We start from the raw sequence: 14,973 nt of genomic DNA, 5'->3' as shown, positions 1-14,973 counted from the left end.
GTGCCCCTGCCACCATATTCCTCGATAATACTGTAGCGGAGTTTAGGCGAAGCCCTGCTGCTGTAGTTCATCAAGATCGTCACCACGCCGTCGTGCTGACGGAACTCTTCCCCGACACTTTGCTGGATCAGAGTCCGGGGATCGTCATCGAGCTGAACGTGTGCTCGAACTCGGAGGTGCCGTAGTTTCGGTGCTTGATCGGTTGGATCGTGAAGATGTACGACTACTTCCTCTACGTCGTGTCAGCGCTTCCGCAGTCGGTCTGCGTTGGGTACGTAGACAACACTCTCCCCTCTCGTTGCTATGCATCACATGATCTTGCGTGTGCGTAGGAATTTTTTTGAAATTACTACGAAACCCAACAGAGAAGGTGCCTTCTAGGGGAATCTCCCTCGCCAGCTCTCGTTCGTGACACTCGACGTCCCCCGCGCAATGCATGCCGGTCAAAACCATGCATGCATGGACGCGTTCACGGCCTCTTTGACGTACGTCTGTGCCCACCACAACTTCTGCGAGTGCCAGCGTGGCCGTGCCAATTCCATGGCCATCAAGGTCATCGACCTCCACTTCTTCCTGTCGTCGGCCTGTCATCTGAGCTCCAACGCCAGCGTCGTCCAAGACGTCATCAACCACGGCAAGACCAGACGCCTCGCCTTCCAAGTATCCCCGCCCCCGAGGTAAACTCTGGACCGCAGATCCCTGAGCTAGGGCAGCAGTTCATGTCCTTCTCCTGCTCCTACTAGCCGGCCTTCCGCTCGCTCACGAGGCTGCGCCTTAAGAGCCTTGCGTTCGGGGACTCCGACGTCCCCAGCCTCATTGCTGCTTCCGATAAGCTCGAGCATCTCAACATGAACTCCTGCGGACTGGTCGATCAGCACCACGTGCTAAAGATTGACACACCGTGTTCTGGGATCCAGGAGCTTGAGTTTATGCACTTCCATTGCAAGCGGATCGACCTCATCTCCGTCCCTGGGCTCAGTACGGCATTGTGCCATTCTTGGCGCTCCAAGAACCTCCCCGTGCGCTTTGGCTACGTTCCACAGCTTCGTCAAGTCAGCCTCGCCTGTAAGGCCAAGGCGTGGTAGGTGCCATTCCTGCTCACCAAAGTGCTTCTCAAGAAGGAGTGCAAATAACCTGTTGAAATTGCATCTCAATTTTCGCCACCAAATGGTAAAAGCTAATTTTCTTCTGCACACATATCATATATTGCTACCTCTTGAGCATTGCGTTGGTTTTCCTTTGAAGAGGAAAGGGTGATGCAACAAAGTAGCGTAAGTATTTCCCTCAGTTTTTGAGAACCAAGGTATCAATCCAGTAGGAGGCCGCGCACAAGTCCCTCGCACCTACACAAACAAATAAATCCTCGCAACCAACGCGATAAGGGGTTGTCAATCCCTACACAGTCACTTACGAGAGTGAGATCTGATAGATATGATACGATAATATTTTTGGTATTTTTATGATAAATATGCAAAGTAAAATAAATGGCAAAGGAAATAACTAAGTATTGGAAGATTAATATGATGGAAGATAGACCCGGGGGCCATAGGTTTCACTAGTGGCTTCTCTCAAGAGCATAAGTATTTACGGTGGGTGAACAAATTACTGTTGAGCAATTGACAGAATTGAGCATAGTTATGAGAATATCTAGGTATGATCATGTATATAGGCATCACGTCCGAAACAAGTAGACCTACTCCTACCTACATCTACCACTATTACTCCACACATCGACCGCCATCCAGCATGCATCTAGAGTATTAAGTTCAAGAGAACAGAGTAACGCTTTAAGCAGATGACATGATATAGAGGGATAAACTCATGCAATATGATATAAACCCCATCTTGTTATCCTCGATGGCAACAATACAATACGTGCCTTGCTGCCCCTACTGTCACTGGGAAAGGACACCGCAAGATTGAACCCAAAGCTAAGCACTTCTCCTATTGCAAGAAAGATCAATCTAGTAGGCCAAACCAAACTGATAATTCGAAGAGACTTGCAAAGATAACCAATCATACATAAAAGAATTTAGAGAAGATTCAAATATTGTTCATAGATAAACTTGATCATAAACCCACAATTCATCGGTCTCAACAAACACACCGCAAAAGAAGATTACATCGAATAGATCTCCACAAGAGAGGGGGAGAACTTTGTATTGAGATCCAAAAAGAGAGAAGAAGCCATCTAGCTAATAACTATGGACCCGTAGGTCTGAAGTCAACTAAGTGGGTGTGCATCCAACTCGCTTGCTCACGAAGACCTAGGGCATTTTGAGGAAACCCATCATTGGAATATACAAGCCAAGTTCTATAATGAATAATTTCCACTAGTATATGAAAGTGATAACATAGGAGACTCTCTATTATGAAGATCATGATGCTACTTTGAAGCACAAGTGTGGTAAAAGGATAGTAGCATTGTCCCTTCTATCTTTTTCTCTCATATTTTTTATTTGGGCATTTTTTATTGCCTCTTTTTTCGTCCGGAGTCTCATCTTCTTTGGCCTCTTTTTTTATTTTATTTTTCGTCCGGAGTCTCATCCCGACTTGTGGGGGAATCATAGTCTCCATCATCCTTTCCTCACTTGGGACAATGCTCTAAAAATGATGATCATCACATTTTTATTTACTTACAACTCAACAATTACAACTCAATACTTGGAACAAAATATGACTCTATGTGAATGCCTCCGGCGGTGTACCGGGATATGTAATGAATCAAGAGTGACATGTATGAAAGAATTATGAACGGTGGCTTTGCCACAAATACAATGTCAACTACATGATCATGCAAAGCAATATGACAATGATGGAGCGTGTCATAGTAAACGGAATGGTGGAAAGTTGCATGGCAATATATCTCAGAATGGCTATGGAAATGCCATGATAGGTAGGTATGGTGTCTGTTTTGAGGAAGGTATATGGTGGGTGTATGATACCGGCGAAAGGTGTGCGGTATTAGAGAGGCTAGCAATGGTGGAAGGAAGAAAAGTGCGTATGATCCATGGACTCAACCTTAGTCATAAAGAACTCATATACTTATTGAAAAAATCTACAAGTTATCAAAGCAAAGTATTACGCGCATGCTCCTAGGGGGATAGATTGGTAGGAAAAGACCATCGCTCGTCCCTGACCGCCACTCATAAGGAAGATAATCAATAAATAAATCATGCTCCGACTTCATCACATAACGGTTCACCATACGTGCATGCTACGGGAATCATAAACTTTAACACAAGTATTTCTCAAATTCACAACTACTTTACTAGCATGACTCTAATATTACCATCTCCTTATCTCAAAACAATTATCAAGTATCAAACTTCTCATAGTATTCAACACACCCATAAGAAAACTTCTATTAATCTTGAATGCCTAACATAATTAAAGCAAATTACCATGCTGTTTTGTAGGACTCTCAAAATAATCTAAGTGAAGCATGAGAGAACAATAGTTTCTATAAAACAAATCCACCGACGTGCTCTAAAAGATATAAGTGAAGCACTAGAGCAAAAACTATATAACTCAAAAGATATAAGTGAAGCACATAGAGTATTCTAAGAATTTCCGAATCATGTGTCTCTCTCTCAAAAGGTGTGTACAGCAAGGATGATTGTGTAAAACTAACAAATAAAGACTCAAATAATACAAGACGCTCCAAGCAAAACATATATCATGTGGTAAATAAAAATATAGCTCCAAGTAAAGTTACCGATGGAAGTAGACGAAAGAGGGGATGCCTTCCGGGGCATCCCCATGCTTTGGCTTTTAGGTGTCCTTAAATTATCTTGGGGTGCCATGGGCATCCCCAAGCTTAGACTCTTTCCACTCCTTGTTCCATAATCCATCAAATCTTTTACCCAAAACTTGAAAACTTCACAACACAAAACTTAAAGTAGAAAATCTCGTGAGCTCCGTTAGCGAAAGAAAACAAAACACCACTTCAAGGTACTGTAATGAACTCATTCTTTATTTATATTAGTGTTAAACCTACTTTATTCCAACTTCTCTATGGTCTATAAACTATTTTACTAGCCATAGATTCATCAAAATAAGCAAACAACACACGAAAAACAGAATCTGTCAAAAACAGAACAGTCTGTAGTAATGTGTAGCTAACGCAAGATCTGGAACCCCAAAAATTCTAAAATAAATTTCTGGACGTGAGGAATTTATTTATTAATCATTTTCAAAAAGAATTAACTAAATAGAACTTTCCAAATAAAAATGGCAGCAATTCTTGTGAGTGCTAAAGTTTCTGTTTTTTACAGCAAGATTAAAAAGACTTTCCCCAAGTCTTACGAACGGTTCTACTTGGCACAAACACTAATTAAACACAAAAAACACAACCAAAACAGAGGCTAGATAAATTATTTATTAAATAACATAAAGGAAAAATATTGAGTTGTCTCCGAACAAGCGCTTTTCTTTAAAGCCTTATAGCTAGGCATAATATTTCAATGATGCTCACATGAAAGACAAGAATTGAAGCACAAAGAGAGCATCATAAAACACGTGACAAACACATCTAAGTCTAACGTACTTCCTATACATAGGAATCTTATAGGCAAACAAATTATCAAGGCAAGCAAAAACTAGCATATGCAAGAAAGCGGAAAGAAACAGTAGCAATCTCAACATAACGAGAGGTAATTTAGTAACATGAAAATTTATACCACCATATTTTCCTCTCCCATAATAATTACATGTAGGATCATAAGCAAATTCAACAAAATAGCTATCACATAAAATATTTTCAACACGATCCACATGCATGCAAAGTTGACACTCTTCCAAAATAGTAGGATTAACATTAACTAAAGTCATGACTTCTCCAAACCGACTTTTATCAAAATTTTCATAAGATTGAACATTCTCCAAATATGTGGGATCTAAAGTTGACACTCCTACAAACCCACTTTCAATAACATTGCAAACACTATTATCAATCTCATATTCATCATGGGGCTTAAATAAATTTTCAAGATCAAAAGAAGAATCACCCCAATCATGATCATTACAACAAGTAGTAGACATAGCAAAACTAGCATCCCCAAGCTTAGGGTTTTGCATATTATAAGCACAATTGACATTAATAGAACTTATACTATCATCATTGCAATCATGCTTTTTATTCAAAGATTCATCGTGAATCACTCCATAAAGTACTTTATCACAATTTTCAGATTCATGAATTTCAAGCAAAACTTCATAAAGATAATCTAGTGCACAAAACTCACTAGCAATTGGTTCATCATAATTTGATATCTTAAAAAGATTAGCAAGCGGATGAGGATCCATAGATATTTAGGTTCTCTGTTTAGTAATAAATAAACAACTATTCCAACCAAATGAGCAAATGAGCCAAGTAAGACATCAAATCAAATGGAAAGACGAGCAGAAGAAGGGCAAATAAAACAACAATGGTGAAGTGGGGGGAGAGGCAAATGAGAGGCAAATGGCAAATAATGTAATGCAGGAGATAAGGGTTTGTGATGGGTACTTGGTATGTCTTGACTTGCAACGATGCCACAAATGACTCGTTGTCGGGAGTCAAATCTTGACTTGTCTTGCGCGAACCTCCCCGGCAACGGCGCCAGAAATCCTTCTTGCTACCTCTTGAGCACTGCGTTGGTTTTCCCTTGAAGAGGAAAGGGTGATGCAGCAAAGTAGCGTAAGTATTTCCCTCAGTTTTTGAGAACCAAGGTATCAATCCAGTAGGAGGCCGCACACAAGTCCCTCGTACCTACACAAACAAATAAATCCTCGCAACCAACGCAATAAGGGGTTGCCAATCCCTACACGGTCACTTACGAGAGTGAGATCTGATAGATATGATAGGATAATATTTTTGGTATTTTTATGATAAAGATGCAAAGTAAAATAAATAGCAAAGGAAATAACTAAGTATTGTAAGATTAATATGATGGAAGATAGACCCGGGGGGCATAGGTTTCACTAGTGGCTTCTCTCAAGAGCATAAGTATTTATGGTGGGTGAACAAATTACTGTTGAGCAATTTACAGAATTGAGCATAGTTATGAGAATATCTAGGTATGATCATGTATATAGGCATCACGTCCAAAACAAGTAGACCGACTCCTGCCTGCATCTACTACTATTACTCCACACATCGACCGCTATCCAGCATGCATCTAGAGTATTAAGTTCAAGAGAACAGAGTAACGCTTTAAGCAAGATGACATGATGTAGAGGGATAAACTCATGCAATATGATATAAACCCCATCTTGTTATCCTCGATGGCAACAATATAATACGTGCCTTGCTGCCCCTACTATCACTGGGAAAGGACACCGCAAGATTGAACCCAAAGCTAAGCACTTCTCCCATTGCAAGAAAGATCAATCTAGTATGCCAAACCAAACTGATAATTCGAAGAGACTTGCAAAGATAACCAATCATACATAAAAGAATTTAGAGAAGATTCAAATATTGTTCATAGATAAACTTGATCATAAACCCACAATTCATCGGTCTCAACAAACACACCACAAAATAAGATTACATCGAATAGATCTCCAGAAGAGAGGGGGAGAACTTTGTATTGAGATCCAAAAAGAGAGAAGAAGCCATCTAGCTAATAACTATGGACCCGTAGGTCTGAATTAAACTACTCACACTTCATCGGAGGGGCTATGGTGTTGATGTAGAAGCCCTCCGTGATCGATGCCCCCTCCGGCGGAGCTCCGGCAAAGGCCCCAAGATGGGATCTCGTGGATACAGAAAGTTACGGCGGTGGAATTAGGGTTTTGGCTCCGTATCTGGTAGTTTGGGGTACGTAGGTATATATAGGAGGAAGGAGTACGTCGGTGGAGAAACAGGGGGCCCACGAGGGTGGAGGGCGCGCCTGGGGGGGGTAGGCGCCCCCCTACCTCGTGCCTTCCTCGTTGATTGCTTGACGTAGGGTCCAAGTCCTCTGGATCATGTTCGTTCCGAAAATCACGTTCCCGAAGGTTTCTGTAACGCCCCGTATGTAACTTGCCATATTTGTATTCCAACTCTTGCCATTTCCGGCACTAAGTTATGATATTTCCTCGTTGTCGGGTTTTTGTCTTCGTGTTGCTTTTGTCTTTGTCATGCATCTCATATCATTTCATCTTGTGCATCGCATTTGCATACGTGTTCGTCTCATGCATCCGTGCATTTTCCCCGTTGTCCGTTTTGCATTCCAGCGCTCCTATGTCCTCCGGTGTCCCCTTCTACCTCTTTTCGTGTGCGGGTATTAAACGTTTTTGGATTGGACCGAGACTTGCCAAGCAGCCTTGGTTTACTACCGGTAGACCGCCTGTCAAGTTTTGTGCCATTTGGACTTCGTTTGATACTCCAACGGTTAACCGAGGGACCGTAAAGGCCTCGTGTGTGTTGCAGCCCAACACCTCTCCAAAGTGGCCCAAAACCCACCTAAACCCCCTCCATCATTTAGGTTGTTCGATCACAATCACGTGGCCGAAAACCTTGCTCAATTTGGAGCCTCCTAGCTCCCTCTACCTATAAAAAGGCCACTCCCCCAAAAATTCCGGATCCATACCACCCTAACCCTAGCTCCCCTCTTCTCCGCGCGGCCGGACACGTTCGTCGCCGCCGGACAACCCTGCCGCCGCCAATCACACGCCGCCACGTGGCCCGGCCGCCTCCTCCCACCGCGCGGCCCGCCGGAGCCCATCGCGGGCCCCTCCGGCCCGAAGCGGTCGCCGCCCTGTTCCGCTCCGCCCCGCCGCCCGGGCCTCCCACGCCCTCGAGCGCCGCCGCCTGCCGCCCAGCGCCGCACCTCGTCGGCCACCGCTGCCTCGCCCGGTCACCGCCGCCCCGTCCTCGCCGCCTCGCCGCCCGACCTCGCCGCGCCGTCCCCGACTCCGGCCGCCGCCCTCCGCGCCGTCCCCGACTCTGGCCACCGCGGCGCGTCTCCGGCGAGCATTGTTCTCGCAACCTCAGTTTCCGTGCCGCCCGATCCGGATCGAGATTTGGAAACCCTAACAGTTGACCTAATTTTGCCCCGTTTCAGTAATTTTTGCATATTTTCATCATGCCATAACTCTGCATCCGTGGCTCCGTTTTGGGCGTGTAGCATATCAAATTGTTCGTCTCGACGAGTACTTCATTTCATTCCATTGCACCATGTTCATATGAGCTCATCTTGATGCCCTAAATGCTGTTGCAAGAGGGCTATGCAATGTTAGTTTCAGATTTTTATCAGTAATTGGACATTTGTCATTTTTGTCATGTTTAATGTGTTCCTCCTATGAACTTGAGCCCTACATGTGTTTTGAAGTATGCCATGCCATCTTTACAGGGGTGTATGCCATGTATTTTTGTGATCTTTGTGGTGACTAGCACAAGCATGCAAAGTAGCTCTCGTGATGTTGCTAATTTCAGGGACTTAGAAATCTTCTAAGTCTTTGCCCTGTTAATATTTTTATGCCATGTATTCATGTTGCTACAGAGTGATCCATGCCTCTTTTGAGCATGATCAATAAGGATGTTTTGTAGATATTGTTGTGCTCTTTCCATCCATGTCTTTGTTTGCAATTATGGAGCACCCTAGCTTGACTCAATCGAGCTCTACTTTTGCTATAAAATGTTCCTGGCAGAATGTTTACGTGTTAAACATTTTTGCCGATGTTGTTGTAGTTGATCCATGCATGCTATGTTGTTGTTCTTGCCATGTTTAGCTTCTATGCCATGTCTATTTGCTGGGTGTATGCTTAGTTTTTCATGCAATGCTTTGTGGTGAGTGCATCAAGCTCGTAAACATGCCTACTTAATATCTGTTTTGCCATGTTCCAGTTTTCTACCAATTCTGAATCTGTTAACGATAATTGCTATGTCCACATGGTTGCCATTGTATTTTCTGATCCCTTTTGGCTTATGGTCAGTAAGGGACTTTTGTTGTATGCTTTGAGTAGCTTCATGCCATGGCTTGCTTTGCCATGATATGTTCCTGTAGCATGTTGTTATCTTGCTCTAAAGATTGCTTCCAGATGTTAAATTCCTGACATGTTATTTTCACTAAGTCTGAAACATGATATCTTCTGCACTTTTGCCATGCTTGTTTGAACCTGCTATTGAGTGAATTAGCTGTAGCTCAGTGTTCATCTTTTGTCAAGCATCTTGATTGGATCCCTGCCATGTATTTTGTTGTTATGTTAGAGTGCAGTAGCTCGTTGTTCTTGATGCTTTTAGATGGCCTCGTGCTGTTAATCGCAGATCGGTGCCATATTTGTTTTGCTTGTCATTTGCAAACCGTGCATCCGATTCCGGTGATATTTATATCGATTTCGACCGAAATCAACTCATCTTTCCAGTGGCACTCTTGGTTTTCCAAGTTGAGGCCAGGTTCAATCTTTCCTTTCCGAAGCATGCATATGCATCGCATATCACATCCCGCATATCATGCCATGTGTTGCATCATGTTGCTTGTGCATTGCACATGGTTGATTGTGTCTCCCTTTGATTGTGTTCTTGCTTGGGTAGAGCCGGGAGACGAGTACGTGATCGAGGAGCCCGTTGAGTACGCTTACGAGGATTAAGCTAACATCAACTCGGGGAACTTTGCAGGCAAGATGACCATACCCTTGAAATCACTTCTATCTTTGCTTGCTAGATGCTCGCTCTTTTGCTATGCCTATGCTACGATACCTACCACTTGCTTATCATGTCTCCCATATTGCCATGTCAAACCTCTAACCCACATTGTCCTAGCAAACCGTTGTTTGGCTATGTTACCGCTTTGCTCAGCCCCTCTTATAGCATTGCTAGTTGCAGGTGAAGATTGGAGTTTGTTCCTTGTTGGAACATGTTTATGGTTGGGATATCATTATTATATCTTGTCTATTTTAATGCACCTATATACTTGGAAAAGGGTGGAAGGCTCGGCCTTATGCCTGGTGTTTTGTTCCACTTTTGCCGCCCTAGTTTCCGTCATACCGGTGTTATGTTCCTTGATTTTGCGTTCCTTACACGGTTGGGTTATAATGGGAACCCCTTGACAGTTCGCCTTGAATAAAACTCCTCCTTACACGGTTGGGTTTTACCATTCGCCACCTAGCCTCTTTTCCCTTGGGTTCCGCGGACTCAAGGGTCATCTTTATTTTAAACCCCCGGGCCAGTGCTCCTCTGAGTGTTGGTCCAAACTAGAGCCCCTTGCAGCGCCACCTCGGAGAAACTCGAGGGTTGGTTTTAGTTGTATGGATTGCTTATCCGGTGTGCCCTGAGAACGAGATATGTGCAGCTCCTATCGGGATTTGTCGGCACATTCGGGTGGCTTTGCTGGTTTAGTTTTACCATTGTCGAGATGTCTTGTAACCGGGATTCCGAATCTGATCGAATTATCTTGGGAGAAGGAATATCCTTCGTTGACCGTGAGAGCTTGTGATGGGCTAAGTTGGGACACCCCTGCAGGGATTTGATATTTCGAAAGCCGTGCCCGCGGTTATGGGTAGATGGAAATTTGTTAATGTTCGGTTATAGATAACCTTGAAACTTAACTTAATTAAAATGAATCAACAGAGTGTGTGGCCGTGATGGTCTCTTTTCGGCGGAGTCCGGGAAGAGAACACGGTCTCGTGTTATGCTTGAACGTAGGTTATTCTAGGATCACTTCTTGATCATAGTTGATCGATCGTGCCTTTGCTTTCTCTTCTCGCTCTCATTTGCGTATGTTAGCCACCATATATGCTAGTGCTTGTTGCAGCTCCACCTCATACCTTTTACCCTACCTATAAACTTAAATAGTCTTGATCGCGAGGGTGTGAGATTGCTGAGTCCCCGTGACTCACAGGTTCCTTCCAAAACCAGATGTAGGGACCGATGATATCGCTTCAGGAGATGCAACTGAGCTCAAGTGGGAGTTCGATGAGGACTCAGGACGATACTACGTTTCCTTTCCAGACGATCAGTAGTGGTGCCCAGTTGGGGCGATCGGGAACTTTGTTGCATTTGGGGTTGTTCTTTATTTTGGTTCCGTAGTCGGACCTTGATTGTATCTGGATGAATGTAATGATATTTATGCTATTGTGTGACGTGGCGAGTGTAAGCCAACTATGTATCTCTTTTCCTTATTCATTACATGGGTTGTGTGAAGATTACCCCACTTGCGACATTGCTTATAATGCGGTTATGCCTCTAAGTCGTGCTTCGACACATGGGAGATATAACCGCATCGTGGGCGTTACAGTTTCATTCCGTTTGGACTCTGTTTGATATTCTTTTTCTGCGAAACCCTAAAATAGGCAAAAAACAGCAATTTTGGGCTGGGCCTCCGGTTAATAGGTTAGTCCCAAAAATAATATAAAAGTGTATAATAAAGTCCAATAATGTCCAAAAGAGAATATAATATAGCATGGAACAATAAAAAATTATAGATACGTTGGAGACGTATCATATATATGCTCTTCTTTACTGACTAGTAAATGCGCACGTGCGACGCACGTTAATATTTTAGGCAATATATTAATTGCATGTGTTGCATGTTAATATTTAGGCAATATATTAATTGCACGTGGATATTATGTATGCTATTATTTGTGTGTTAATTCTGCAGTTAGTACAATATTTGGTATGGTATTAATTGCATGTTAAACACGTTGAATGCCCGCTATTGGAGCAGTCTTGGTCGTTGGATTGACTTAGTTTGATGGCCGAGATCAATTGGATCTGCCTTTTTGGATCTTTTTATATTGGTATAGATATAGATAATCTCAGCTGTCTATTTGTGTTCTTCTTCTTGGTGTAGATATGGATTCAATCAGAACATCTGAAGCATCTCACTGCCATATTCAGAAATCTGACCGAAGTGTCTTTTTCTGGTATCTTCCCTGAGTGTGATCTGAGCTGGACCATATTTATCCTCGAAGATGCACCTGCCCTGTACAAGTTTACAGTAAGCCTGTTACTCTACCTTCTTTTTAATTTAATTAATCCACACCTTAGCCTGGATATGACTCCGTCTAGTACGATAGGTTTCCGAATATTCAGTATTAACAACAAACGAGAAAGTTAATCTGATTTTCAATCACTCACCAACTGTAGTCTTATCACAGGTAGTATTTTAGAAGTAGCGCATAGAGTATGCATAGTAATTGGGATATATGGAAGACATGGATTGTATTGTATATGAATGATAGTGCAATGCAAACAATAGTTATAGTATTCCATTTATATTTTGCAGAGAGACAATGCCCGTGCAAGACAATAAATAAATAAATCATGTTTTTTTTGCGGGTGATTGGCCAGTTCGCTCGGTCCGTCCCGGGCTTCGGCGTCGCCCATCGGTCCTTGAAAACATGACTAGGTGGTCGGTCCGATCCTGTCTGGACCACCGGCAGCCAGTCCAAAAGGTTGCTCGGTGAGGGACCAAAATGGTGCGGACAGTGTCCACCCTACACTGGCTTGATAAAGTGGAGAGCATGCGTCTTGACTCCAAGCTCCGTGTCTCCATCTTCATCGGCATCCGGCATGATGAAGCGGACGGGAAGCGGCGACGCGGCGTCATGGTGCTGAGCCCCTCATCCTTGTCTTCGGCAGCTTCCACGTGGTGAAGTGTTTCACTCGAGGTGCAAGTTGGTGAAGCAACTCCAGCGTAACCATGCATGGGCCGGGCATTATCGTCCGAAGTCATGTCATGTGAATGTAGCAGTTAGTGGGCAACGTGATTGGCGCACTCTGGATGGCTATGTTGGAGAGCTTGACGTGAACACGACGACCCTACAACGATGGCGCCAATGGTTTGCTGCATCTTTACAATTTCAGGGGTCTTGTGTGACAGCTCCATCCATCATCCTCGTGTTGTGCTTGCATACATAATCTCACCGTTCACAAGGATTAGCCACGCCTCAATCATCAGCTGAGTGGTCCACCGGGTACATGTGCGCCTCTGACGAGCCCAACGGCCTACTCTTCAGCCTTTACGTTTATGTGCTGCTCGCTCCTGGCTGCCCCCTTGGAGCACTCGCCCGTGCTCTTTTGTCTCCAGATGCTCACGCCAGATGCAATCGGCTATGATTGTTCTTACCTTGGTGCGTTTTGTGCCCGTTCTCTTAACCTCCCCTTGCTGCATACTTGAATTGTGTTTTTTTAGTGTGTGTGCTTGTGTGCAGGTCAGACTCCCATAAACTGTTTAAAAAAGGAATCTTCATAGACGAGTACGTGCTGGGTTGTGTACGTGCCTTATATCTGAAGTAGTGTTATGTAGATTTATTTTTAAATCTCAACCGTCTATATTTAGCATTAACACAAAATCAATGGATATAGAAGGATGACCTATGAAGAACTATGAAATCTTTCGTCCTTTAATATTAGGTATAGATAACCCACACCTTAGCCTCGATATCATGACTCCGTCTAGTATGACAGCCAGGTTTCCGAATATTCAACATTAACAACACACAAGAAAGTTAATCTGATTTTCAATCACTCACCAACTCTAGTCTATCAGATACTCCTATTTTAGAAGAGTACGCATAGTAATTGGGATATATGGAACACATGGATTGTATTGTATATGGATGATATTGCAATGCAAATAAAAAGTTCTGGCATTCCATTTATATTTTGCAGAGAGACAACGTCCGTGCAAGACCAAAAATAAATAAATCATGTTGGATCGCACTCGTGTCAGAGTTACCTGAAGCATATTAGCATATTTTACTTTGCCTAGGATTTAGTTCATGCAAGGTTGTCCAAACTCTACACAGGCATACACTTAGATTAGATACTAAATGTATGACGTTTTTGACATTACACTAGTGTCAAAAAAAAGTCTTACATTGTGGGACGGAGGAAGTAATACTAAACATGTTGCAAAAATTTAAATGGCAGATATATTTAGTTTGAACTGTTACTACATTGCCCTGCATGGGTTGGTGTCGAGTTCAATTAACTTGTGTTATTTGTCTTGTATGGACTTGAGTGAAGTTATCTCGAGAGCGGCATGCATGTGACATACCGTCTGAGGACAGTGCCGAGAAGACCAACGTGGTGTGGGAACCATCCAAGGATTTGAAGCACCTAAACTTGAAGTTGCTCCGGATGTACGGTTGTGAGGATGAAGACAAGGTGACAAACTACATAAGGCTAGTCATGGAGCGAGTTGTGGGGCTGAAAAGATTCGAGTTGCATGGTGAAGTCCCATGCAAGAAATGTGATGCCATTTACCCAAGGAGATCCCAGGTGGATAAAGGTCGCAGGCGTCGAATCATGGAGCGACTCACACATGAATCCTGCTGGACCATGGGGTGATGATGCTCCCATGCGCGTGATAGGGATCGAACCGTCCTGCTGGTGAATGATCTCGCCTAACCACCGGAGCTCATGAGCTTTCATGTTATGGCGCACCCAGTAATAATCTAATTTCTAGGTACTGATAACCTGAGAATATTTGATCAGTATGGACCTCGCAGTGTACCTAAATTGTGTGTGCGGCAATCTGGATGCATGTTTTTCTTTTTAGTACTCCCTCCGTCCCATAATGTAAGACATCTTCTGACACTACACTAGTGTCAAAAAAGTCTTAAATTATGGGACAGAGGGAGTAGTTGCATACTTGATCAGTGTAGGCCTCATGACTGATTGCTACACAAATGAGTTCTATTAATTTTTCAAGGATATGTTCAAGAATGATCTACTCTATTTTCTCCAAGAATTCTTCGATAATATTGTTGATCTAACTGGCATTAATAAGCTAAAAGTTAGAGCCGCTGGACTGAGTCTATTAGAAGGGAGAGAGGGATTTGGTGGAATAGTTCATTGTATTGCTTGAACCTCGTGGGCATATATATAGGAGTACATGATCTACTTGGAGTACAAGACAAGCCAGAATAATTCCTAGTCTATCTCGTGTTTCCTAATACAATCACGTTACTCAATATCCCCCCGCTGTCATAACGGTAGCGACGCAGACGGTGAGACTAGAGAAGAATCCGAAGGCAAGCCGACGGACATGTTGGGGA

At 43.3% G+C, this 14,973-nt stretch overlaps 1 pseudogene; it reads left to right on the top strand.

Annotated features, from left to right (window-relative positions):
• The first annotated feature begins 459 nt into the window (after positions 1-459).
• Positions 460-14,263, top strand: LOC125528569 (annotated as a pseudogene).
• Positions 14,264-14,973: the final 710 nt, after the last annotated feature.

The sequence above is a fragment of the Triticum urartu genome, unplaced genomic scaffold, assembly GCF_003073215.2.
Source record: "Triticum urartu cultivar G1812 unplaced genomic scaffold, Tu2.1 TuUngrouped_contig_496, whole genome shotgun sequence".
In the NCBI taxonomy this organism is placed as follows: Eukaryota; Viridiplantae; Streptophyta; class Magnoliopsida; order Poales; family Poaceae; genus Triticum; species Triticum urartu.
The sequence above is the reverse complement of the archived record's forward strand: the minus strand, read 5'-3'. Positions and strand labels throughout refer to the sequence as shown.